The following is a 24,934-nucleotide window of genomic DNA, read 5'->3' on the forward strand; positions in this document are numbered from 1 at the left end:
ATTAGATGTGCTTATAACACAGCTTGGTTATAATTATTGAAGAATAACAGCAGATTAAGTGGGATTTTTGTAGGACTGGTTGTTTCAAGAACACATAAAAAAAATTCCAACAATGAACAATGTAGGATTTTTTGTCTTTTGTTAACCCTAATCATTAATGTATAGATTTATTACTTATATACAGCGCTTTTTATGTAAAAAAAATATTTGCTGGTACGCATCTCTGAGGTGAGGAGGAGCGGGGGGGGGGGGGGGAATCTGTCAGCCGAGATTGAGGAGCCGGGAGGGGTTGCTGTCGTGCTGTCGGGCGGCCGGGGGATCCTGTGGACGGTTTACCTGTTGAGTCACTGGGCGGCGGAAAACGGCAGTCCCCATACAGCTCCGCCCCCCAGCCGCATTGCCGGCCCCCTGAATATAGTGCCGCCTGAGCAAACTGCTCAACTTGTCCAATGGACGGTGCGGCCCTGTTTCTCATTATTCAGTTTTGTAGTCTGTACGCTAATTTCAATCAAAAACTATGTAATTCAGACTTCAAAAGAAAAATAAAAAATGACTAATACTGTATAATCATTTTTTTAACTTGAAAAATATGGTTTTTGACTTACCTAGGCTGTATTGTATCAGAAACACCAAATTTCAACCAAATTAATCAGGATCATTAACAATAGCTGATGCAGGTTCGATAGATGAAGAACCGGTGGCCACATTCTGCTCTATCATCTGATTTGTTTCGGTCTCCACATCTGTTTGGGGTCTTTTGCGTGCCGGAACCGCACCGACCGAGAAATAGTGCATTATTTTATCCATCTAAGGCCTCCGACACACTCACGTGAAAATCACACACGTGCTGAGAGACACGTATTTCCCCTGCGTGTTGCGTGCAGGTAAGTACATGTCTCTGGTACGTGCGGGCCACGTGTGTTCTCCGCATGCTATCCGTGATAACATACGGAGAACAGGTTATTTACATACTCACGTGGTCCGCGCTGCTGTCCGTGGTGCTGATCTTCGGTCTCCAGCCCTGCCGTCTCCCCGCTGCTGCTGCTTCCGGCCGCAGTTAAGTGAATATTAAATGAGAATAATGAGCGGCGGTCGGCAGCAAGTGACAGCAGCTGTAGAAACAGGAGGGCTGGAGAAGGTGAGTTCAGGTTTGTTTTTTTTTCTCTGACACGTGTGTTTTCTCCGGCGCGTGTCACACGGGACCGCATCCACACTACACCCGTGTGGTATGGGTGCGGGCCGTGTGACACCCGTGCTGCTGGAGAAAAACTGACATGTCAGTGTGACGCCCTGGGCAAGCCAGGGGTCACAGGTCATCACACCACCACACCCTACATCCCAGTTAGGAACACCAAAGCTACTAAAATCCTTGTTGCCTTCCTCCAGGGGCTGATGTTCACACCAGGGGGTGGGCCAGGCAGTTGGCTCCGCCCACCGAGGAGTTCACAGCTCTGGAGGCGGGAGAACCAGCAGTCCAGCTAGGGACAGAAAGGAGTAAACAAGCGGAACAGTGAGGGAAGTGAAAGTAGAAGGAAGTGGTAGAGGAGCTAAGTGAAAGTGAAGGAGTAGTGGAGCAAAGAAGAAAAGAGTAAAAGTGAGCTTAGAAAGACCTGAAGTTGGTCCGGCTAAGTGCAGGACAGTGTCAGCAAGGTCAGCAACAGCGGTGATTGTCTGGAGGGGGACTGCTCGGAGGTTGCTGGAAGGACCGCGGACGGGTAGTGGCCCGGCGGTCTGGAGCAGTATACAAAGGACAGTCAGCACCAGGGCAGGGGCCTCTCGGACCCCGCTAAGGTTAGGAGTCGCCATAATTTGCCAAATCCGTCAGTGAAGGGGACGTCGATCCCCCAACAACCAAGACCCGACTGAAGGCAAAAGTCCAACCATTAAGGAGGAACACCGCCACCGCCAGGGCACCAGTTCCTCGGGGCCAGCGTCTGCGGGCAAAGTAGGGCTCCTCCGGCCCATATCCAAGCCGGGGAGTGGGTTACCGGTGGGAACCCATCGCTACCAACACAGAAACATTAGGTGCAGGTCAAAGGGACATCACCGTTACCTACTGGGAGAGCAAGTGCAGCCGTCCGTGGGAACCGTCTATCCAGCCGTGTGGTTTACCGAAAAACTGTGTCCACGTCTCAGGCTGAGTGAGTACCACAGTGCCGCAAGGCACCGCGCTGCCCCCTGTCCATGCGCCCACCAAGCCCTGCATCCCCCACTTCCTCACTGGGGCCCGGGATCACCAACCCCTACCCACGGAGGGGCAACACAACAACTGGCTGCTCCATACCATCCTTCCCGGGATCCCCATACAGAGCAGCGGTGGTGTCAACCAAATCACCACAACCGTGGGTGGCGTCACGGACAATAAACCATCCCCACACCCAACAACCCCCCTTTCACTCACGGGCGAGGAGCGCCGCTAGAGTCCCCGAGATCCGGCTCATCGCTCGAGCCACCGAGCAGCAGCAGGCCGCAGAAGCCGCGGCAGCCGGACCCGAGCAGCAGTGGGAGAGTGCGGCGTCCCCTCCTCCGCCAGCGACAACTTGGCGTCACGAATAGGATCTTACCGCTCTGCCGTTGGGTAGAGGTGCACCTTGTAACCGCCGGAGGTATCCGGCTGAAAATTTCCAGAAGTCGCCATCTTTGGCACGAAAAGTTCCCGCTCGAGCGTCTTCTCGAGTAGCAGAGGCGCGAAGGCCAAAACTCCGCCCCAATAAAGGAGGGGCCGAAAAGAAGCTAAGGGGGACGCGATGGCGGCTGGCTACATGTGAGAGCAGCTATAAAAGCAGGGACGCCAGGACTCTGCAGTCACCCTGTTCCTGGAAGGAGTTGCCAGCAGAATGTGGATGCCGTCCCGAAGCACCGTAGCCCCCGCGCCGGGAACCGCGGCGTGGGTGGAAATCCGTACCGCGCAGCTCTACCTGAGGCTGCAGGTCAAGATGCAGCTCCTCCTGGAGGAGTGGGAGACCGACATGGCGGACGTTATAGCCACCGTGCGGAGACGCGAGGAGGAGGCGGAGGAAGGGAGGGTGAGTGACCCACGCCCCTATGTCCCCGAGGGACCGGTCGCTGCGGCTGAGGGACCCGGTCCAAACCCTCTCCCTCCGCTGCCTCCTTCGCCACCCGTCCCGGAGGCCGTGACCCCGCCACTAGGCCCGCTGCCACCGCAACCGGTAGCGATACCCAGCCCGTCCGCCCTCGCGAACCGACCTGCAGTCAGAGCCCGTGGCAAGTCGGAGGTGCTGCCATGGAAGGCCCCGAAGTCTGCACCGGAGGCAGTCCCTGAGAAGTTACCCGAGCCGGAGCTGGTGACCCGTTCCGAGCCGAAGGCCCAGCCGCGGAAAGCCCCTGTGCCCATCCCCCACACCTCGGCCGAGGTGGCGCCGGGTTGTCGCTGTAAAGCGGCGCCCAAGGCCAAGATGCCGCGGGACCTGCCGCCCAGAGCCCTGACAGTGGGCAACGTCCAGGATGTCCCGCGGGGCCTGATTCGTTCGCCGGAGCTCGCAGCAGCACCGTATTGGGACAAGGAGCCGGTACCGCTGGGCCTGGAGATCGGTGATCGGGAGAGGAAGAAGGCCGAGCTGATGGCCCGAGCTATAAGGGAGAAAGAAAATCTCCGCCAGGCCACGTTCCGTGTCCGGGGCCCGCTGTACGAGGGGCAGGTGAGGCGGTTTGATGTCCGCCGGGGCTACGGGTTTATTTATGAACCGGGCCTGGAGGCCGAAGTGTTTATAGCCCGGCGGGATGTGAATGCCCACTTGCCCGAGGAGCACCCCGGCCGTAATCTGATGCCGGGGGATATTGTGCAGTATACCCGACACTGCGGAGAGAGGGGGTGGTTTGCCCTAGATGCCAAACTGCGGGGCAGCCAAGAGAGCAGAGTGAGTCCTGCACCCCCTCCCTCGGATGAAGCTGAAGGTCTGGAGTAGGGCAGCGGAGCACCGTTGTCCAGTCCCCGTTGGGACCACCAGAGTGTTGTTTGAAAGTTTAAAAAGTTTAAAGGAGAATGATAAGCAAAAATGATTACCGTGTACTTCACCTGATTAACAGTGATTGAACCGGCCGGAGCCGGCACCGTTGTCCCCGTGGGGACCGTTCAAAAAGTTAGCATGGGAACTATCCATGGACAAGCCCGTGAACTTGCAGGGCAACCACAAACGTTAAGTGGCTTGTAAATAAGTTGTTTTACCGTACCGTTTTCCGCAGTTGCCGCCTCCGGAGAGGCAGGTTGGAGAGAGGGCCCTCGGCAGAGCAGGCTGGGGCCCAGCCACCAAAGGAACCGGTGGCCACCCTCTGGAGGGGAAGGACAGATCCCGCTCGTGTAACTTGTGCTGGACTGTGGGTCAAGGGGTGCTGCCTGGGCTTTAGGGGCAGCATCAGGGCCAGGTTGCTTGGGTGAGAGAGAGCGGAAACTGTACCCGTAAAACCGTTTAATAACGTTTAAGAAATGTGTCTCCCGTTGTGGGATGATGTTATGCTTTATATGTTACCTTTTTACATTTACAGAAAATAAAACCGGTGTTGGACGGGCAGCCCGCGGACGGTCTGCATTTTGCTAAGGGGGAATGTGACGCCCTGGGCAAGCCAGGGGTCACAGGTCATCACACCACCACACCCTACATCCCAGTTAGGAACACCAAAGCTACTAAAATCCTTGTTGCCTTCCTCCAGGGGCTGATGTTCACCCCAGGGGGTGGGCCAGGCGGTTGGCTCCGCCCACCGAGGAGTTCACAGCTCTGGAGGCGGGAGAACCAGCAGTCCAGCTAGGGACAGAAAGGAGTAAACAAGCGGAACAGTGAGGGAAGTGAAAGTAGAAGGAAGTGGTAGAGGAGATAAGTGAAAGTGAAGGAGTAGTGGAGCAAAGAAGAAAAGAGTAAAAGTGAGCTTAGAAAGCCCTGAAGTTGGTCCGGCTAAGTGCAGGACAGTGTCAGCAAGGTCAGCAACAGCGGTGATTGTCTGGAGGGGGACTGCTCGGAGGTTGCTGGAAGGACCGCGGACGGGTAGTGGCCCGGCGGTCTGGAGCAGTATACGAAGGACAGTCAGCACCAGGGCAGGGGCCTCTCGGACCCCGGCAAGGCTAGGAGTCGCCATAATTTGCCAAATCCGTCAGTGAAGGGGACGTCGATCCCCCAACAACCAAGTCCCGACTGAAGGCAAAAGTCCAACCATTAAGGAGGAACACCGCCACCGCCAGGGCACCAGTTCCTCGGGGCCAGCGTCTGCGGGCAAAGTAGGGCTCCTCCGGCCCATATCCAAGCCGAGGAGCGGGTTACCGGTGGGAACCCATCGCTACCAACACAGAAACATTAGGTGCAGGTCAAAGGGACATCACCGTTACCTACTGGGAGAGCAAGTGCAGCCGTCCGTGGGAACCGTCTTTCCAGCCGTGTGGTTTACCAAAAAACTGTGTCCACGTCTCAGGCTGAGTGAGTACCACAGTGCCGCAAGGCACCGCGCTGCCCCCGCGTCCCTGCACCCACCAAGCCCTGCATCCCCCACTTCCTCACTGGGGCCCGGGATCACCAACCCCTACCCACGGAGGGGCAACACAACAACTGGCTGCTCCATACCATCCTTCCCGGGATCCCCATACAGAGCAGCGGTGGTGTCAACCAAATCACCACAACCGTGGGTGGCGTCACGGACAATAAACCATCCCCACACCCAACAACTGCGAGCCACCGAGCAGCAGCAGGCCGCAGCAGCTGCGGCAGCCGGACCCAAGCAGCAGTGGGAGAGCGCGGCGTCCCCTCCTCCGCCCGCGACAACTGCGTGTAGAAAAACGCACACACGTACAAACGCACACGGACACACGTTCCGTGTGGTTTTACGTGTGTGTGCGCCTGCTACAATAGAGTAGCATTGCTGAATGTGTCTCAGCTGGAACAGTGATCATCGATGTAGCAGAGCTGGAACAGTGATAACTGATGTAGCAGAGCTGAAATAACAATGCCTGAAGTAGCAGAGCTGTAAAAGTACTGGAATGGCTGATGTAGAAGAGTTGTGGCAAGAAACACTATTGTGGCAAGGAACATTATTGCTAAGTAATTGCAAGGTGCCAATGTCACGTTACTTTGAGATAAAGGTGGAGACGCCAGAGTCCCATGCCTTTCTATACTCCTGAAAAATGCTACTCTAATAACCCCCTCCCCCAGGGAGGGATGGGGCAGGAGTGAAATGATAAACAAATAAGGACAAACAAGGGAAAACCAAAACTCTGACACACTGCACACACAGGAATAGACAAAGAGACTCAAAAGAAAAATAAGAGCAGGAGGGTAGCAACAGATAGGCAACTAGGGTAAACTCCAGACCCGCACACTGCAACAGGTATCACACCAGATCACCACACCTCCCCAGACCAATTAAGTTAAACTACAGCTGGAAGAAATGGAAATGTCCAACCTGCATATATAGGAGGAGAGCAGATGTGATTGGCTCCCCCACAACATGTGATTAAAGATGACTCACAACCAGACCAGAGATTAATTCTTGCTAGACTGCCTATGAACTACCCATCTGTTGGTTGACGCCCGAGTCAGCCTACGCTGATTAGAGACCTCAGAGAAGTTAGACTGAAAAAAAAAAACTTAAATGTAAAAAGTTTTGCAAATTTATTAAATAAGAAAAACTGAAATATCATATGGTCATAAGTATTCAGACCCTTTGCTCAGTATTGAGTAGAGCACCTTTTTGAGCTAGTACAGCAATGAGTATTCTTGGGAATGATGCAACATGTTTTTCACCCCTGGATTTGGGGATCCTCTGCCATTCTTCATTGCTGATCCTCTCCAGTTCCGTCAGGTTGGATGGTGAACATTAGTGGCCAGCCATTTTCAGGTCTCTCCAGAGATGCTCAATTGGGTTTAGGTCAGGGCTCTGGCTGGGCCAGTCAAGAATGGTCATGGAGCTGTTCTGAAGCCACTCCATTGTTATTTTAGCTGTGTTCTTAAGGTCATTGTCTTGTTGGAAGATGAATCTTCGGCCAATTTTGTGGTCCAAAGCACTCTGTAAGAGGTTTTCTTCCAGGACATCTCTGTACTTGGCTGCCTTCATCTTTCCTTCATTTGCAACCAGTCGTCCTGTCCCTGCAGCTGAAAAACACCCCCATAGCATGATGCTGCCACCACCATGTTTCACTGTTGGGATTGTATTGGGCAGGTGATGAGCAGTACGTAGTTGTCTCCACACATACCGCTTAGAATTATCACCAAAAAGGTGATTCATCTCATTAGACCAGAGAATCTTATTTCTCATAGTCTGGGAGTCCTTCATGTGTTTTTTTTTGCAAACTCTATGCAGACTTTCATATGTCTTGCACTGAGAAGAGGCTTCCGTTGGGCCACTCTACCATAAAGGCCCGACTGGTAGAGAACTACAGTGATAGTTGACTTTGTGAAACTTTATCCCATTTCCCTATTGCATCTCTGGAGCTCAGCCACAATGATCTTGGGGTTCTTCTTTACCTTTCTCACAAAGGCTCTTCTCCCTCGATTGCTAAGTTTGGCTGGACGGCCACGTCTAGGAAGAGTTCTGGTAGTCCCAAACTTTTTCCATTTAAGGATCATGGAGGGCACTGTGCTCTTAGGAACCTTGAGTACTGCAGAAATTCTTTTGTAACCTTGGCCAGATCTGTGCCTTGCAACAATTCTGTCTCTGAGCTCCTTGGGCAGTTCATGTGACCTCATGATTCTCATTTAGTCTGACATTCACTGTGAGCTGTGAGGTCTTAGGCTATGTGTGCAAGCTGCGTTTTTTTGACGCTGCATTTTTGTGGGTTTTTGGCCGATAAAAACGCACAAAAACGCACCCGCGTCGAAAAAATGAGTAAAAAAAAAGCATGTGTTTTTACCGCGATTTGGTGCGTTTTTGGCTGCGTTTTGCTGCGTTTTTGATCTCTACGTTTTGCTGCGTTTTTCCAATGCATTGCATGGGCGGAAAACGCAGAAAAACGCAGGAAAGAATTGACATGTCCATTTTTTTTTTCAAGGTCAAAAACGCAGCTTAAAAAAAAAGTTGTGTGCGGACAGAAAAAATGAAAACTCATAGACTTTGCTGGGGAAGCAGCCATGCAGTCTTGAGGCCAAAACGCACCCGAAAAACGCACAAAAACGCCGCGAAAAACGCACTGTGCGCACATAGCCTAATATAGACAGGTATGTGTCTTTCCAAATCAAGTCCTATGAGTTTAATTAAACACAGCTGGACTCCATTGAAGGAGGATAACCATCTCAAGGAGGATCACAAGGACATGGACAGCATGTGACTTAAATATGAGTGTCAGAGCAAAGGGTCTGAATACTTATGACCATGCAATATTTCAGTTTTTCTTGTTTAATAAATTTGCAAAAATGTCTACATTTCTGTTTTTTTTTCTGACAAGATGGGGTGCAGAGTGTACATTAATGAGAAAAAAAAATGAACTTTTTTGAATTCACCAAATGGCTGCAATGAAACAAAGAGTGAAAAATTTAAAGGGGTCTGAATACTTTCCGCACCCACTGTATGGGGAGTTTGGATTTTGGAGCTGTATTACAGATATAAATATGTGCCTATATTACGTCCATCTGAAAACAGCCTTATAAATTTTGTTTTGTGATTTTATCGGCCATCTTAATGTACATATTGAATGGGGCGTTATGTTGAAAAAAACGCATATACAGGTCTAAGGTTTTGGAAAACTCACAAGAGAGTGTAATTTGTGTGCTTTGTGCAGATGAATGCATGTTATAGGCACTGTTCAAACTCCAGCCCACTGCAGATATTGATGGTTGACACTAGTTTTACATGGAGCAACTTGAAATTTTAGCGACAACAGCAAAATACAAGTGGCTTAGGTACATTGACATATTATTATTTGGAAAACTAAGTAACATGAGCAATGTCAGATATAATTACCATGCTTTACCTAAAATAAGCCCCACCGTGAAAATAAGCCCTAGCAGAACTTTTTTGCCGTTTCGAAGTAAGGCTTAAATATAAGCCCTACCTTGAAAATAAGCCCTGGTTACAGTTCAATAATGACGTGTCCATGCATCTAAAAGAGTTAAAGAATAGACAGAAGACAGACCCCGCAATCATACTCACCAGACCCTGAACAGGACGCTGTGGAATGCATCAAGGACCTGAGGTGGTACACATTAAGGATCTACGGTGGAACGCTCACATACACACACACATCAGAACGCAGTAACATCTCAGACACACACACAGAAACATTCGGTGGTACCGTACTGCTCTGGGGACCTGGGATGTTCCAACGCAGATCCTCGATTCTTTCCACGACAGGTCCTCGATGCGTTCCACCGCAGGTCCTCAATGCGTTCCATCGCAGGTCCTCAATGCATTCCACCGCAGGTTCTCAATGCGTTCCACCGCATGTCCTCAATGCGTTCCACAGCATCCCAGGTTCCCCTGCCGGTTGGAAGCAGTACGGTATCACCGGATGTTTGTGTGTGTGTTATGTTACTGCAATCTGATGGGTGTGTGTGTAAGTGACAGCTAGAAGCAGGGGAGGACCACTGTGAAGCACACATGGACCTGCTGGGAGCGCCCTCTGTGAATCGCAGGAGAATTGCAGGAGGGATCGATGCAGAAGACTGGGGTCTGGTAAGTATGATTCTCCGCAGGGGTGTCTGCCTTTTTGGGGAGTAAACTTACTCTCAAAATGTGTTTCCCCAAAAATAAACCCTACCTCCAAAATAAGCCCTAGCGCATTTTTCGGGGCAAAAAATAATATAAGTCAGTGTCTTATTTTCGGGGGAAACACAGTATGAGTGGGAAACTATGCTTTTTTTTTATTAACATCAGCCACGTTATAGAACAGCAGTGGAAGTAATCTTATTGTACATTTGGATGAGTTTATCAGGGCTGGTTTAGTGCAAGAAGTAAGGAGGAGAAAGGGACTGCTAGAAAGATATCCTTCAATGGTTGAGAGTGAAAGCAGATGGTTGCAGGATTGAAAGGATTTAGGGGTGCTTCACACACAGCGAGCTCGCTGCCGAGATCGCTGCTGAGTCACGCTTTTTGTGACGCAGCAGTGACCTCATTAGCGATCTCGCTGTGTGTGACACTGAGCAGCGATCTGGCCCCTGCTGCGAGATCGCTGCTCGTTACACACAGCCCTGGTTCGTTTTCTTCAAAGGCGCTCTCCCGCTGTGACACACAGATCGCTGTGTGTGACAGCGAGAGAGCGACAAATGAAGCGAGCAGGGAGCAGGAGCCGGCGTCTGGCAGCTGCGGTAAGCTGTAACCAAGATAAACATCGGGTAACCAAGGTGGTTACCCGATATTTACCTTAGTTACCAGCCTCCGCAGCTCTCACGCTGCCTATGCTGCCGGCTCCGGCTCTCTGCACATGTAGCTGCTGTACACATCGGGTTAATTAACCCGATGTGTACAGCTAGGAGAGCAAGGAGCCAGCGCTAAGCAGATCGCTGGTCGGATCGCTGCTGCATCGCTAAAGTGTGACGGTACCCTTAGACTTGTGGTTTAAAGTGGTGTTTGGTGATTCTGTGAATTGAAGTTAGTAGCCCAAAAAGAAAAACACGGAACATGAGAGGAAAGACAATCTGGTTTAGACGTAAGTGGAGAATGTTTTGGTGATGGGTAGTCTGAAAAAACTGAAAAAGGTAAAGCTGAAAACAAAAAATACAAAATCTTGTAAAGTGTCTGTGCTGATACAATGACGTGTGCAACTAAAACTGATTATATCCTCAGCAATCAGCTAGACTTAGGCGGGCTTTGCACGCTACGACATTGCAAGCCGATGCTGCGATGCAAGGCGCGATAGTCCCCGCCCCCGTCGCAGCTGCGATATCCTTGTGATAGCTGCCGTAGCGAACATTATCGCTACGGCAGCTTCACATGGACTCACCTGTCCTGGGACGTCGCTCTGGCCGGCGACCCGCCTCCTTATTAAGGGGGCGGGTCGTACGGCGTCACTGCGACGTCACACGGCAGGCGGCCAATAGGAGCGGAGGGGCGCAGATGAGCGGGATGTAAACATTCCGCCCACCTCCTTCCTTCCGCATATCCTACGGGAGCCGCGGTGACGCCGGTAGGAGATGTTCCTCGCTCCTGCGGCATCACACACAGCGATGTGTGCTGCTGCTGGAGCGAGGAACAACATCGAACCATCGCGTCAGCGTAATTATGGATTACGCCGACGCTAAACCGATGATACGATTACGACGCTTTTGCGCTTGTTAATCGTATCATCTAGGCTTTACACACTACGATGTTGCCTGCGATGCCGGATGTCACTTTCAATTTGACCCCACCGACATCGCACCTGCAATGTCGTAGTGTGCAAAGTACCCCTTACTGTATAAGGGAAGAAAAAGGGGTGCACATTCGCACACGATCTGTGAAGCTGAAAAATGTATACCATTTAGAAATATTTAGCAAAAAGATTCTTTTCAATGGAAAGATTTAGTGCACAGCGAATGTAACACGATCCAAATATTCTCTAAGTAGCACTGTCAGAAAGGCTAATAAGTCTTGGGATTTAGTGTAGATGGAAATAGAGATAATAAAGTCATGTAATTACAGCCGCCTCAGCCCAGCAGCGTGTAGGATTATACTACTGGGAGGGGGAGGGAGGCGGAAGGAATGGCAAATGTATTGTGAATTACTAGACTATAGACAAGGTGAACATGATTGAGCTACAGCTCCACGTGTTTGCGATGTCGGCGTACCCACAGAAATTTACAAGAGGAAAAAGTCAGGAAAACGTTTTTGGCGTCTCTCTCGTTTTTTGGGGTTTTTTTGCGGCTACTTTGCCCCCAGTGTTTATTTTTCATTACTTTTTATTATTATTAATATTTATTTATAGAGCACCATTGACTCATAGAATATGTATACAAGAAGAAGCCGCCTGTAGACTAGTCAAGCCACTTCTTTTATCTGCATAGCATCTTTCAAAGTCTAAACTAGCTTACAAAAGCTCAAAAAGACTGAACATTTGCAAAAGAAGTAGTTTTTACATAGATACATACCAGTAGTTGCATAGGTTGAAAAAAAGACCCAGGTCCACCCAGTGCAACCTTCCTCTACCAAGTCATATCATATCATCACTAAATCATTTATAAATGACAATGTTGTGTGTACTGAGGAAATCATCCAGCCTTTTTTTAAAAGTTGTTATAATGTCTGCCATTACTAACTCTTGTGGTAGGGCATTTCACAGTCTGACTGCTCTAACTGTAAAGAACCCTTTCCTATTTAGTTGCCGGAATCGCCTTTCTTCCACTCTCTGTCACGGCTGGGGTCAGAAGCTATACCAACTGTATAGTACAATACAAAGGGAAGGGGAAAGGAATTCTCTATCACTAGGGAAAGGGGGATGTGGTGACCCCTGACAACAATCTGCAGCTTGCCCTCACTGCCCTCACCAACCCTATACAGGTTCCACACCTGTCGCTGCGCAGGAATACCACACCCTAGGCAAATCCTGATCTGCGCCCTAAGTAAGCATGGCGGGAATGAGCGCTTGTAAACACCACTTACACTAAGGGAGATAAAAGGAAATAATACAGGGGAAACACAAATGCTACCACCTGAGCCCAGGTAGATAGCAAAAGTCAAACACCTATCTTAGGAGCTGCTACCATAGACGTTTCCGGAACAAGAAGAGGAGACGACCACTGCAGACCATAGCCAGGAATAACTATAAACTGTACCCAAGCCACCCCAGGGTGAGGTTTATAAAGGAAGTCAGAAGCTGGCAACTGGGAGGGAAAACTAACCGTTTCCCAGGGTCATAGAGTCCGCTGCTGCAGAAACAGGGAACTGTCAGATAACAACACGTACTGCCTACTCTCTGGGAATTTCTATTACATGCTGCCACTGGATTGTCAGCCAGCCGTGACACCTCTGTGACAGGCCATGACACATCTGTAACTTTCGCAGTGAGTGCCCCCTGGTCATAGTATTGTCTTTGGAAGGAATAAGTCATGTGCCAGTCCCTTGAATTGACCACATATGCATTTATACATATAAATGAGATCTCATCTCAGACGTCTTTTTTTGTAAGCTAAACAAATCCAACTTTTTCAACCTCTCATCATATGGCAAGTAGAGATGAGCCACCCCCCTAGCGTTCGAGTTCCGTTCGGTACGTCGAACGGAGGCTCAGTTCGACGAACGTTCGACGAACCGTTCGACGAACCACTCGAACCCCATTGAAAATAATGGGAGGCAAACACAAACACATAAAAACACATAGAAAACACCTTCAAAGGCGTCCAAAAGGTGACAAACAACTCCCAAGACACCACAAACACATGGGAAAGTGACAAGGACATATACTCATGCGAAAACAAAAGAGCTGGACGAGTAAAAAGAGGAGGAGACACAGATATAGGCATGTCATGCCCTTCTAAAATCATGTAAAACACAGCAAGTGGACTCTAAGCAGAGTCTCCCTTTTTCCCAAAAATTGGGCCACAGAGACCACTTTAGTGGCATTACTTGTCCCCCAAGTTGCAAACTTGACAGGTAGATTTTCATGAAGCACAATCCAAATCCACAAGCCTTTACTCTCCCCAGGATGACACCGGGGTAGGTAGCAAAGTCCTTGCTGATCAATGACTTGTTCATCTTGGCTCATTTTTAAAAACACCGCAAGGGGGCTCCAAGCAGAGTCTCCCTTTTTTTCCAAAAATTGGGCCACACACACCACTTCAGTGGCATCACTTGTGTCCCAGGTACAAACTTCATATGTTGATTTGCATCAAGCACATTCAAAAATACGCCAGTTTTAACTGTCCCCAGGATGACACCGGGGTAGGTAGCAAAGTCTTTGCTGAACCATGACTTGTTCATCTTGGCTCATTTTTAAAAACACCGCAAGGGGGCTCTAAGCAGAGTCTCCCTTTTTTCCAAAAATTGGGCCACACACACCACTTCAGTGGCATCAGTTATCCCCCAGTTGCAAACTTGACAGGTTGATTTGCATCAAGCACATTCAAAAATACGCCAGCCTTTACTCTCCCCAGGATGACACAGGGGTAGTAAAGTCCTTGCGGATCCATGACTTGTTCATCTTGATGAACGTTAGTCTGTCCACATTGTCACTGGACAGAGGCGTGCGCTTATCTGTCAGCACACACCCAGCAGCACTGAAGACAGGTTCCGAGACAATGCTGGCTGCAGGACACGACAAGATCTCCAAGGCGTAAGTGGCGAGCTCAGGCCATTTTTCAAGATTTGAAGCCCAAAATGAGCAAAGCTCCAGTTGCAAAGTCATGGCATTGATGTTCATTTGGAGATACTCCTGTATCATCCTCTTTAGCCGTTGACTATGTGTCAGACTTCTTGTCTCTTGTGGCCTTACATTGGATGGTCTAAAAAAATTATGAAACGATTCCATAAAATTGCTGTTACCAGCACCAGATACGGTGTTGCTGGTACGGTTTGACTGATAATGACAAGACAGTCCCATGCTTGGCAAGTTACAACTGGGAGATTCAGTCCGTGCACCATGGTTGTTTGGTGGAAAAGTCGAGCTAAGATTGAGTAACAGCTTCTGCTGATACTCCTGCATACGTGCGTCCCTTTCTATGGCTGGTATTATTTCGCCAAATTTGGACTTGTACCAGGGATCTAATAGTGTGGCAACCGAGTAGTCATCATTACTTTTAATTCGGACAATCCGAGGGTCATGTTGTAAGTAGTGCAGCAAGAAGGCGCTCATGTGTCTTGCGCATCCATGCGGACCAAGTCCTCGCTGTGTTTGTGGCGGTGCTTTCTTCCTCTGACATCTCCCCCCAACCTCGTACAACCGAAATTTGACCAAGGTCTCCCTCATCTGCTGAGTCTTCCATGCCCATCGAGAGTTCGTCCTCCATTTCATCCTGGTCTCCTGCACCTTCCTCAACATTTTGGTTGCTACCATGCGCCCTTTTTAATCCCTCTCACCCACCATCCCATGCCTGCCGCCTTGGTGATGCTGAACGTCTGGACCTTGTAGATGTTGGTATCCCTTGCGCATATGAATCCTCCTCTACTTCCTCCCCTTCCTCTTGTCCCACCCCCTGACTCCAAATAGTGTTTAGCGTATGCTCCAGCATGTAAATGACTGGAAATGTCATGCTGATAATGGCATTGTCAGCGCTAAACATATTCGTCGCCATGTCGAAACTGTGCAGAAGGGTGCATAGGTCCTTGATCTGAGACCACTCCAGCAGCACTCTGCATCTCGTTGGCCCAGGCTATACGTCATAACGTATTGCCCCAGGGCTCGGAGGTGCTGCCACAGTCGCTGTAACATGTGGAGAGTCGAATTCCAGCGTGTCGGAACATCGCATTTCAGGCGATGAACTGGTAGGCCGAAAGACTTCTGGAGCAATGCAAGTCGGTCAGCTGCGCCGGTTGAACGGCGGAAGTGAGCAGAGAGTGACCGTGCCCTGTGCAGAAGCCCATCTAGGCCGGGATAGTGGGTTAAAAATTGCTGGACAACAAGGTTCAACACGTGAGTCATACAAGGCACGTGTGTCACCTTGCCCCGGCATAGGGCCGCACCCAGGTTTGCAGCATTGTCGCACACGGCCTTCCCTGGCTGCAGGTTGAGTGGAGACAACCATTTACTAAACTTGCTCGCAAGAGCTGACCACAACTCCTCAGCTGTGTGACTTTTATTTCCAAGACATTTCAAGGTAAAGACCGCCTGATGCCGTTGAGCTCTGCTGCCAGTATAGTAAGGAGGTGTGCGGGATTCCTTGTGCGCTGTTATAACGAGGGTGACCTGACTTGGGGCGGAGGTGGAGGACCCAAATGAGGTTGAAGAGGCAGAAGCAGTGGAGGAACTTCGATATACAGAGGATTGATGCACAAGTCGTGGGGACAGCAAGACTTGTACAGCAGACCCTTCTCCATCTCGCACCATAGTTACCCAGTGCCCAGTCTGTGACATGTAACGCCCCTGTCCATGCTCACTGGTCCAAGTATCGGTGGTGAAATGCACCCTGTCACACACAGAGTTTCTCAAGGAAGCGGTGATGTTGTGTGCGACATGCTGGTGTAGCGCAGGCACACCTTTCTTGGAGAAGTAGTGGTGACTGGGCATCTGGTACTGGGGCACTGCGATGGACATAAGGTCTCGAAAATCCTCTGTGTCCACCAGGTGGAAAGGCAGCATTTCTGTAGCCAACAGCTTGCAGGGGTGAAAGTCAACCTCTTAGCTTTGTCATGGCTCGGAGGAAATGGCCTTTTAGCTGTCCACATCTGAGGGACCGAGATCTGGCTGCTGTGCGGAGACAGTGTGGAGTAGGGTGTCACTGGAAAACTGCTGGTCTGTGAGGAAAGTGCAGGCGGAGACATGATATTTACTTCATCCAAAGTTGGTGCTCTCGATGTCTGAGAGAGCTCTACAACAGCACCTGTTTCCCCTCTCAAAACAACTGATTATGACCTGCCAAGCAAACTGCCTGTTGCAGTTAAAGAGGTGGAAGGTCTGCGTAGAAAAACATGTGTGACAGCTGTCCCCACAGTCATAGAGGATGAAGAGCGTGCGGATGCAGTTGAAGGGGCAGACGGTGGTTGGCCCGCTCCGCTAGGCCGCATTGTAGCACAGTGAGCTTCCCACTGGGACTTATGCTTGTTATTCATGTGACGGTTCATGGACAAAGTGGTCAAACTAGTGAGTTTTTGGCCTCTACTTACAGATTGCCGACAAAGCCTACAGATCACATGAGTTGGGTGATCCTTTGCGATGTCAAAAAAGGACCAGGCAATGCAACTATTAGAGCCCATGCGACCTGCAGAGCCACCCCGACTTGTGTTCAGAGGCAGAGTTGTGGCTGAGGATGCAGTTGTTGACGTGCTGCCAGTTCTCCGTCTTTGTCCAGGAAGGCGCAAGCTAACCTCGTCGTCAGTCTCATCCTCCTCCACCGCCTCTGCTGACCTCCTCGAGTGCCTGACTGTGGGTTGACAGTAAGTGGGATCTAGAACTTCATCATCAACCGTTGTGTTTGCACTCCCCTCGCCCTCAGACCTAACCTCTTCCTGCCCTGACTGAATAGTTAAGTTGTCATTCCAATCAGGTATCTGAGTCTCAACGTCATCAGTATGTTCCTCATTGTCTCCACCAAGAGGTGTTACAGTTTGTGAATGAGGGTCTACATTATGCTCAGTAACTTGGTCATCAGGGCCTGAATCAGACTCACAAAGCTTCTGGGCATCACTGCAGATCATTTCCTGGTCTGTATTCACTGTAGCTTGGGAGCAGACCTCTGATTCCCAGCCTATAGTGTGACTGAACAGCTCTGCAGACTCAGCCATCTCTGTTACACCATACTCTGCAGAGCGGGTGGATACTTGAGAGCTGGGAGAAAGCAAGTGTGATTGGGGTGACAACTCAGAGGACTGTTGTTTTTTGGATGTTGAAGTTGAGGTGGAGGAGAGGACACTTGTTGGAGCACTTGCGATCCATTCAAGCATGTTCTTTTTTTGTGCATCATCTACCTTTGTTACAGTAGTTCTGTTCTGTAAAAAAGGGAGCACATTGGATTGTCCACGGAAAGTAGTAGACATCTTACTTTTGCTTGAAGATGGCCTTTCTTCAGCAGATGATACTGTAGCTGTACCACCTCCCCCACGGACACAAACTTTTTTTCCCTTTCCAACACGCCTGTTCCCCTTTCCACCAGCATCTGTCCTTTTGCCACTCATTTTGTTTGTGTCCAGATTGGACACTTAAAATGTCGTAGCAAAAATGGAGAGGTGGTGTACAATGCAGAGGTGGTCTAGCTTTATTGACAGCTGAAGAACCAACACTGACTATCCCTGACAATGGAACTATGGCCCTAAAACTGGCAGCACTGTTTGCTATAAAAATAGCATAGCAAAAATGGGCAGTAGGGTAGAATGCAGAGGTGGTGGACCTTGCTTAGCACCAGTGGGACACTAAGTTAGTATAGCAGACACTTTTTGGATGCCACTAAGTGTCAGCACTGTTTGGTATAAAAATAGCGTAACAAAAATGGGCAGGAGGGTAGAATGCAGAGGTGGTGTACCTTGTTTGGCACCAGTGGGACACTAAGTTAGTATAGCAGACACGTTTTGGATGCTACAAAGTGTCAGCACTGTTTGCTATAGAGATAGTGTAGCAAAAATGGGCAGGAGGGTAGAATGCAGAGGTGGTGGACCTTGCTTGGCACCAGTGGGACACTAAGTTAGTATAGCAGACACTTTTTGGATGCCACTAAGTGTCAGCACTGTTTGCTATAAAAATAGCGTAGCAAAAATGGGCAGGAGGGTAGAATGCACAGGTGCTGTATGTAGGTAGCAGGACAGCAAAGGAAGCCTTAGTTTCTATCCCTGCCAATGAGAAAATGCAGCAAGGAATTGCCAGAGCTGATGTAGCCAGACGCTGTTATCTAAAGCCCTACACAGCGTTTGCACGGACCTGCCTAGCAACAATGCCTATGAACGGCTGTAATGCAGCCCTGAAAAGGGCTTAAATTACAAGGAGTCCCTAATCCCTAAAGCGCTGTGTAGATTGCACTGTATGGCTATAGCGCACACAGCAGCAGCAGCGGGAGCGGGAGCAGTGACTGTCACCCACCCACAGCAGAGAGATAATGGTGGCGATGGGGAAAATGGCCGGATCTTATAGAGCAAAGACATGTGACATGCACAGCCTATGACACAAGCCCATGCCTGTCTGGCAAAAATCCACTTTGCAGTGTGTGTCTCTGTGATTTGCTGACATCCTGGCCCGCCCCACTGTATGCGCGGTTAGGGGGAAAAAAAATGGCGATCGGCATTCTTTCAGCACTCAGCAGCAGCACTGATCTAAACCCCTTCCCCCCCTCCCCCCCGCACACTATACGTTGAATTTTGATAATACAGTGGAACCTTGCTTAACGAGAACAATCCGTTCTGGGACTGTGCTTGTTAACCAAGCTACTCATTCAGCAGAGCAAGATTTCCCATAGGAAATCATTGCAATGCTGACAATTCGTTCCACAACTTGTTAAATGTCCCATCCTGGTCCCCTATTCTGTCATTCCACACATGCACAAACACACACAAACACGTACAAACACACACAAACACGTACAAACACACACAAACACACAAGCACGCACGCAAACGCACATATTATATGCTCACCTTACCTTCCGTTCCATCGCCGGTCTCCTGGGACTTGCTGTTCTCCGGTGCGGGCTGTGTATCGCGTTACCATAACGACGAGGGAGGAACTTCCTGCCAGAGCACTGACGTCAAAGGCAGAGCCGCTTGCCTCTGATTGGCAAGCGCGCTGCCTTTGAGTAGCGGTTACAGGAACCAGGAAGTTCCTGCTTCGTCGCTATGGATGCAGATGCCTGGAGTGGAGCGGAGCAGCGCACTACAGGACCCAGGAGACCGGCGATGAAGCGGAAGGTACACATATTATATGCTCACCTTACATTCCGTTCCACCGCCGGCCTCATGGTACTTGTAGTTCGCCGCAAGCACGTCACGATGTACCCGGGAACTACAAGAACCATGAGACCGGCGGTGGAACGGAAGGTAAGGTGAGCATAATACAGTACTGTATGTGTGTGCGTGCGTGTTAGTGCGTGATTGTGAGTGCTTGTGTGTGTTTGTGCATGCTTGTGTGTGTTTGTGTGGACTGCAAGTGCGGGTCAGAGCGCGGTGGATGGACTAAACCGGAAGTGTCTGAGGTGAGAATTTTGCTCTCAAAGCTTTCTCGTAAAGCAGGTTACAAATTTACAGAAAGCTTTGCTTGTTAAGCGAAATTCTTGTTAAGTGGGTTACTCGTTAAGCGAGGTACCACTGTATCATGATTCACAGTGACTCACACTATTGCAGTGAAAAGCCAGCTGGTAACTAGCGAGGCTTTTTGTTGATCGAACCGTTCTCGAACATAACTTGAACTACCGAACTTTTACCAAATCGTTCGAGTTCGTCGAACGACTCGAACACCCCCAAAAATCACTCGAACATGAAATTGGCGAACCTCGAACATCGCTCATCTCTAATAGGAAGCCTCCCATTCCTTGTAATAGTCTAGTTAGCCGCCTTTGAACTTACTATAACTTCTGAATGTCCTTTTTAAAATGTGGAGCTCAAAACTGGAGAATGTTGTACATAAGTTCATTATTATTAGTGTTTCATTAAGTGTTGTTTCAGGTGGGTTACAGAGGTTACCTGCCGGAAAATGCATCATGTTCACAAACCCTAATTCTATGTAAGGGAAAAATTATTATTGATGGCCATAATAGGAAATAATTAATATGTATTAACTAAAACTTTTTCCATAAAATATATAAATTTTATTAGGTTTATATAAAATCAAAATTACTTAAATAGCAACAGCAAAGTTCAGAAATTGCCACACTGGCTAGTAAACCAAAGAAGTGGTAGTCGTCCCTGGAAATATAAAGTGCCTGATCTACTCTTATGGGGGCTTTACACGCAGAGACATCGCTAGTGATGTCGCTATTTAAAGCACCCGCCCCCGTCGGTTCTGCGTCACGGGCAAATCGCTGCCCGTGGCGCACAATATCGTTAGGACCCGTCACCCAGGACTTACCTGCCTAGCGACGTCGCTGTTGCCGGCGAACAGCCTCCTTTCTAAGGGGGCGGGTCGTGCGGCGTCACAGTGGCATCACTAAGCGGCCGCCGAATAGAAGCGGAGGGGCGGAGATGAGCGGGACGTAACATCCCGCCCACCTCCTTCCTTCCTCATTGTGGGCGGCCGCAGGTACGGTGATGTTCCTTGTTCCTGCGGTGTCACATGTAGCGATGTGTGCTGCCGCAGGAACGACGAATAACGAGCGTCCTGCATCAGCAACGATTTTATGAAAATGAACGACGTGTCAACGATCAATGATAAGGTGAGTATTTTTGATCATTAACACTCGCTCGGAGCTGTTACACACAACGATTTCGCTCACGACCCCGGATGTGTGTCACGGAATCCGTGACCCCGGCGATATATCGTTAGATACGTTGTTGCGTGTAACGGGGCCTTTATCCAATTAAATCTGCCTAGCCACAGAGGAGATTCACGCTAACAAAGATGGAGCCCCCGTAACACACTGCCTAACCCTTCCTAAACTCACACACCCACAGTTGCATGCCTCATGAGACATGAGGCATGCAACTGTGATCTTTTCTAAGCTGCTGTAAAGTCTTCCAGACGACCTGTATTGGCTAGTGGGTGACAGAACGTTTTGTCTAAACTGCTTACCATCTCCATCTATGGCCATTGTCTTGTCTTATATATTGTTATATATACACTATCATACAGGACATTCCAAATTCTAGATGCTAAGAATTGATACTAGAGGATCCTTCAATGAATATTCTAGTTGGAGAAATTGTTTTTCCCCTTTATATGCTGTGTAATATTGAGACTTCCCTCCATTGTCCCCTACCCTCTCACTCTCTATCCCCTTTGGGTGTGTGAGTTTCGGGTCTTTTTCTGCCAGGTGATGTAAATTTTGTGCAAAAATATGGTGCTCACAGCTGCGGCTCAGTCAGTCGCTACCTGAGGCCACAGCGTTACGTTTTCTAATGTGCCCATGCGCTGAGACTTCAACATGTAGCAGAGATCGTCATGGAATCTCATATGGAATATGTGTCGCCCTGGGCAAGCCAGGGGACACAGGTCATCACACCACCACACCCTACATCCCAGTTAGGAACACCAAAGCTAACCAAAAATCCTTGTCGCCTTCCTCCAGAGGCTGATGATTCACACCAGGGGGTGGGCCAGGCAGTTGGCTCCGCTCACCGAGGAGTTCACAGCTCTGGAGGCGGGAGAAACCAGGCAGATCAGTTAGGGAGGTGAAGGAGTAAACAGGAGTTGACTTAAGGAAGTGAAAGTAGAAAGAAGTAAAGTGGTAAAGGAGGAAAGCAAGAGTGGTGACAGGAAAGAAAGAGAGTAGAAAGCCTGAAGGGTCCAGCTATGTGTAGGACCGGGTCAGCAAGGTCAGCAACGACGGTGACTGTCCAGAGGGGTGACTGTTCGGGAGTTCCTGGAAGGACCGCGGACGGGTAGTGACCCGGCGGTCTGGAGCAGCGTGCAAAGGACAGTCAGCACCAGGGCAGGGGCCTCTCGGACCCCGGCAAAGCTAGGAGTCGCCATAATTTGCCGAATCCGTCAGTGAAGGGGACGTCGATCCCCCAACAACCAAGTCCCGATTGAAGGCAACAGTCCAACCATTGAGGAGGAACACCGCCACCGCCAAGGCACCAGTTCCTCAGGGCCAGCGTCTGCGGGCAAAGTAGAGCTCCTCCGGTCCAGCTTGAAGCTGGGGAGCGGGTTACCGGTGGGAATCCATCGCTACCAATTTAGAAACATCAGGTGCAGGTCAGAGGGACATCACCGTTACCTACTGGGAGAGCAAGTGCAGCCGTCCGTGGGAACCGTCTTTCCAGCCGTGTGGTTTACCGTAAAACTGTGTCAACGTCTCAGGCTGAGTGAGTACCACAGTGCCGCAAGGCACAGCGCTGCCCCCGCGTCCCTGCGCCCACCAGGCCCTGCATCTCCCTCACCATCACCGGGCCCCGGGATCACCAACCCCTACCCACGGAGGGGCAACGCAACATCTCGCTGCTACACACCATCATCCCCGGGCCTATAGAGCAGCGGTGGTGAAATCACCACAACCGTGGGTGGCGTCACGGACAATAAACCATTCCCACACCCAACAAACCCCCTTTCACTCACGGGCGAGGAGTGCCGCTCGAGAACCCCCGGGATCCGGCCCACAGCTCGAGCCACCACTGAGCAGCAGCCGCCGGACCCGAGCAGATGGGGTGAGCGTAGTGTGCTGACACCCTCCTCCCCGCCCGCGACAAATACATCGGAACTGGGTGTTGGAAAAAGAAGGTGTTTGCTTTTATATTTTATTTCACATAAAGGATTTTCTTTGGTGTTTGTATTTATTTCTTTTCACTTACAGATTAGTTATGGAGGGGTCTCATTAGCACCTTCCATTACTAATCTAAGGCTTAGTGGCAACTGTGAGCTGTCATTAATCACTTACATTACCCCAATTGCCACCGCACCAGGACAACCAGGATGAGCCAGGTAAAGTGCCGGGATTGTCACATTTAATGAATGTAACAATTCTGGGTGACTGCAGCCTGCCATTTTTAGGTGGGGACGGACCCAATAACCATGGCCCTCCTCAGCCTGAGAATACCAGCCACCAGCTGTCGGCTTTATCATGGCTGGCTATCAACATTGAGGGGGGACAGCACTCCATTTTATTAAATTATTTAAATATTATTTTTTATTAAAAAAAAAAAGACGCATAGGGTCCTTCTTGATTTGATACACAGCCAATAGAACCACATTACTGAAGGCAGCAGCCTGTAGCCATATGCTTTATCTGCATACTATGGGAGGATCCTACTCACTACAACACTATAGAGATGCAGACAGCGTGTTATGATTTAACCCTAGAAACTTAAGGCAAAGATTTAGAAGGACAAATGACTTGTTAGCTGGGACCCCCCATGGTGCCTTATCCTGAGCCTCAGCAATTACAAAGTCCACCTCTGTACTGAGTGCCAACGAAGTGCCCCTGAGACCCTCAGGGCACTACAAGGAACTGCATCCTCTCGGGGATGCAGGACCTACCTCCTGGGACCTGGAGTACCAGTGACGATTCCATCCAAACACGACCAAAATCCTAGTTTTCCACTCCACACTGGGCTAACCATGTAAGAGGATGGTCGCTATGGGAACGAGTCCCTGGGTATAACCAGCCTGGTGGGAGGGGTCAGCAGTCAGTAGAGAGAGAGGAGTGAGTCGAGTGGCACACAGGAGAGGTGTGCGGACGTGCATGAGCTGGGTCCGTGTAACGGTGACGCAGGGGGCACAGGAGAGAGGTTGCCAGGACGGGTAATAGAGATACCGCTGGGACCGGAGCACGCATGGGGCACAGCACCCTAGATCAGGCACAAGTTTTAGACTGTTTGTCAAATACGTGCCCGGTGAGGACACCTTCACGGACTTCACCGAATCAAATAATCCAGGGGCATCAGCAGTAAACTACGATCGGGGTTCGAACACTTACCTCCAGACAGGGTCCGCCATACGGCGAAAGAGACTGTACCCCAAAAGGGACAGTCGGGGCCCCCAAACGCTCCATGCTATGGGGACCCAATCAACTAAGGGTGCCAGGGACAGAGCAACCTGGGTCACTACATTGGCACTGGTTCTCCAAGGAACCTGAACCAGCAACCCCTGGGTCCACAGTGAGTAGAGACTGTTAAAGACAACCTGGTGTGGTCTCCATTATTGCCCCCGTTACATCTCCCAGGCACAGCCCTACCTGCGGAGGACCTACCATCACAGCTGCCACTACCATCAACCCTGGGAGTACCCACATTCAACAGTGTCGGTTCTCCATCCTTAACCGCAACCCGCAGGTGGTGTCACATGACAAAAACTCTTATCTCCCCTGTAAATACCCCCCATTAACAAAAGAGACCCAGAGCACAGGCACAGAACTGGGCAACGGCCACCAAAGTGACATTCCCATTTGTTACTGCCCGGGACCGGGTACCCCCTTCTCTGGACGCTACACCAATAATACAACTCCCTTTTGCAGGATGGGCATCGGTTCCTCACAAGGTTCACCCCCCCCCCCCCCAGAAAAAAAACATTTGGACAAAGAATCAACCGTTGTGTTTTAGAACCTGGACGATAAGATACAAGAAAATTAAACCTATTAAAAAATAAAGATCACCAAGCTTTTCTCGGTGTGAGACATTTTGCTGACTCGAGATAAAGGAGATTTTTATGGTCTGAAATACAGTAACTGAATGATTAGCTCCCTCCAACAAGTGTTCAAACTCCTCAAATGCCAACTTAATAGCAAGTAACTCCCTATTACCAAAGTCGTAATTACGTTCGGCTAGAAATAACATCTTAGAAAAGAAGGCACATGAACGAAGCTTGACA

Source organism: Anomaloglossus baeobatrachus, chromosome 6 (genome assembly GCF_048569485.1).
Source record: "Anomaloglossus baeobatrachus isolate aAnoBae1 chromosome 6, aAnoBae1.hap1, whole genome shotgun sequence".
NCBI classification, from domain to species: Eukaryota; Metazoa; Chordata; class Amphibia; order Anura; family Aromobatidae; genus Anomaloglossus; species Anomaloglossus baeobatrachus.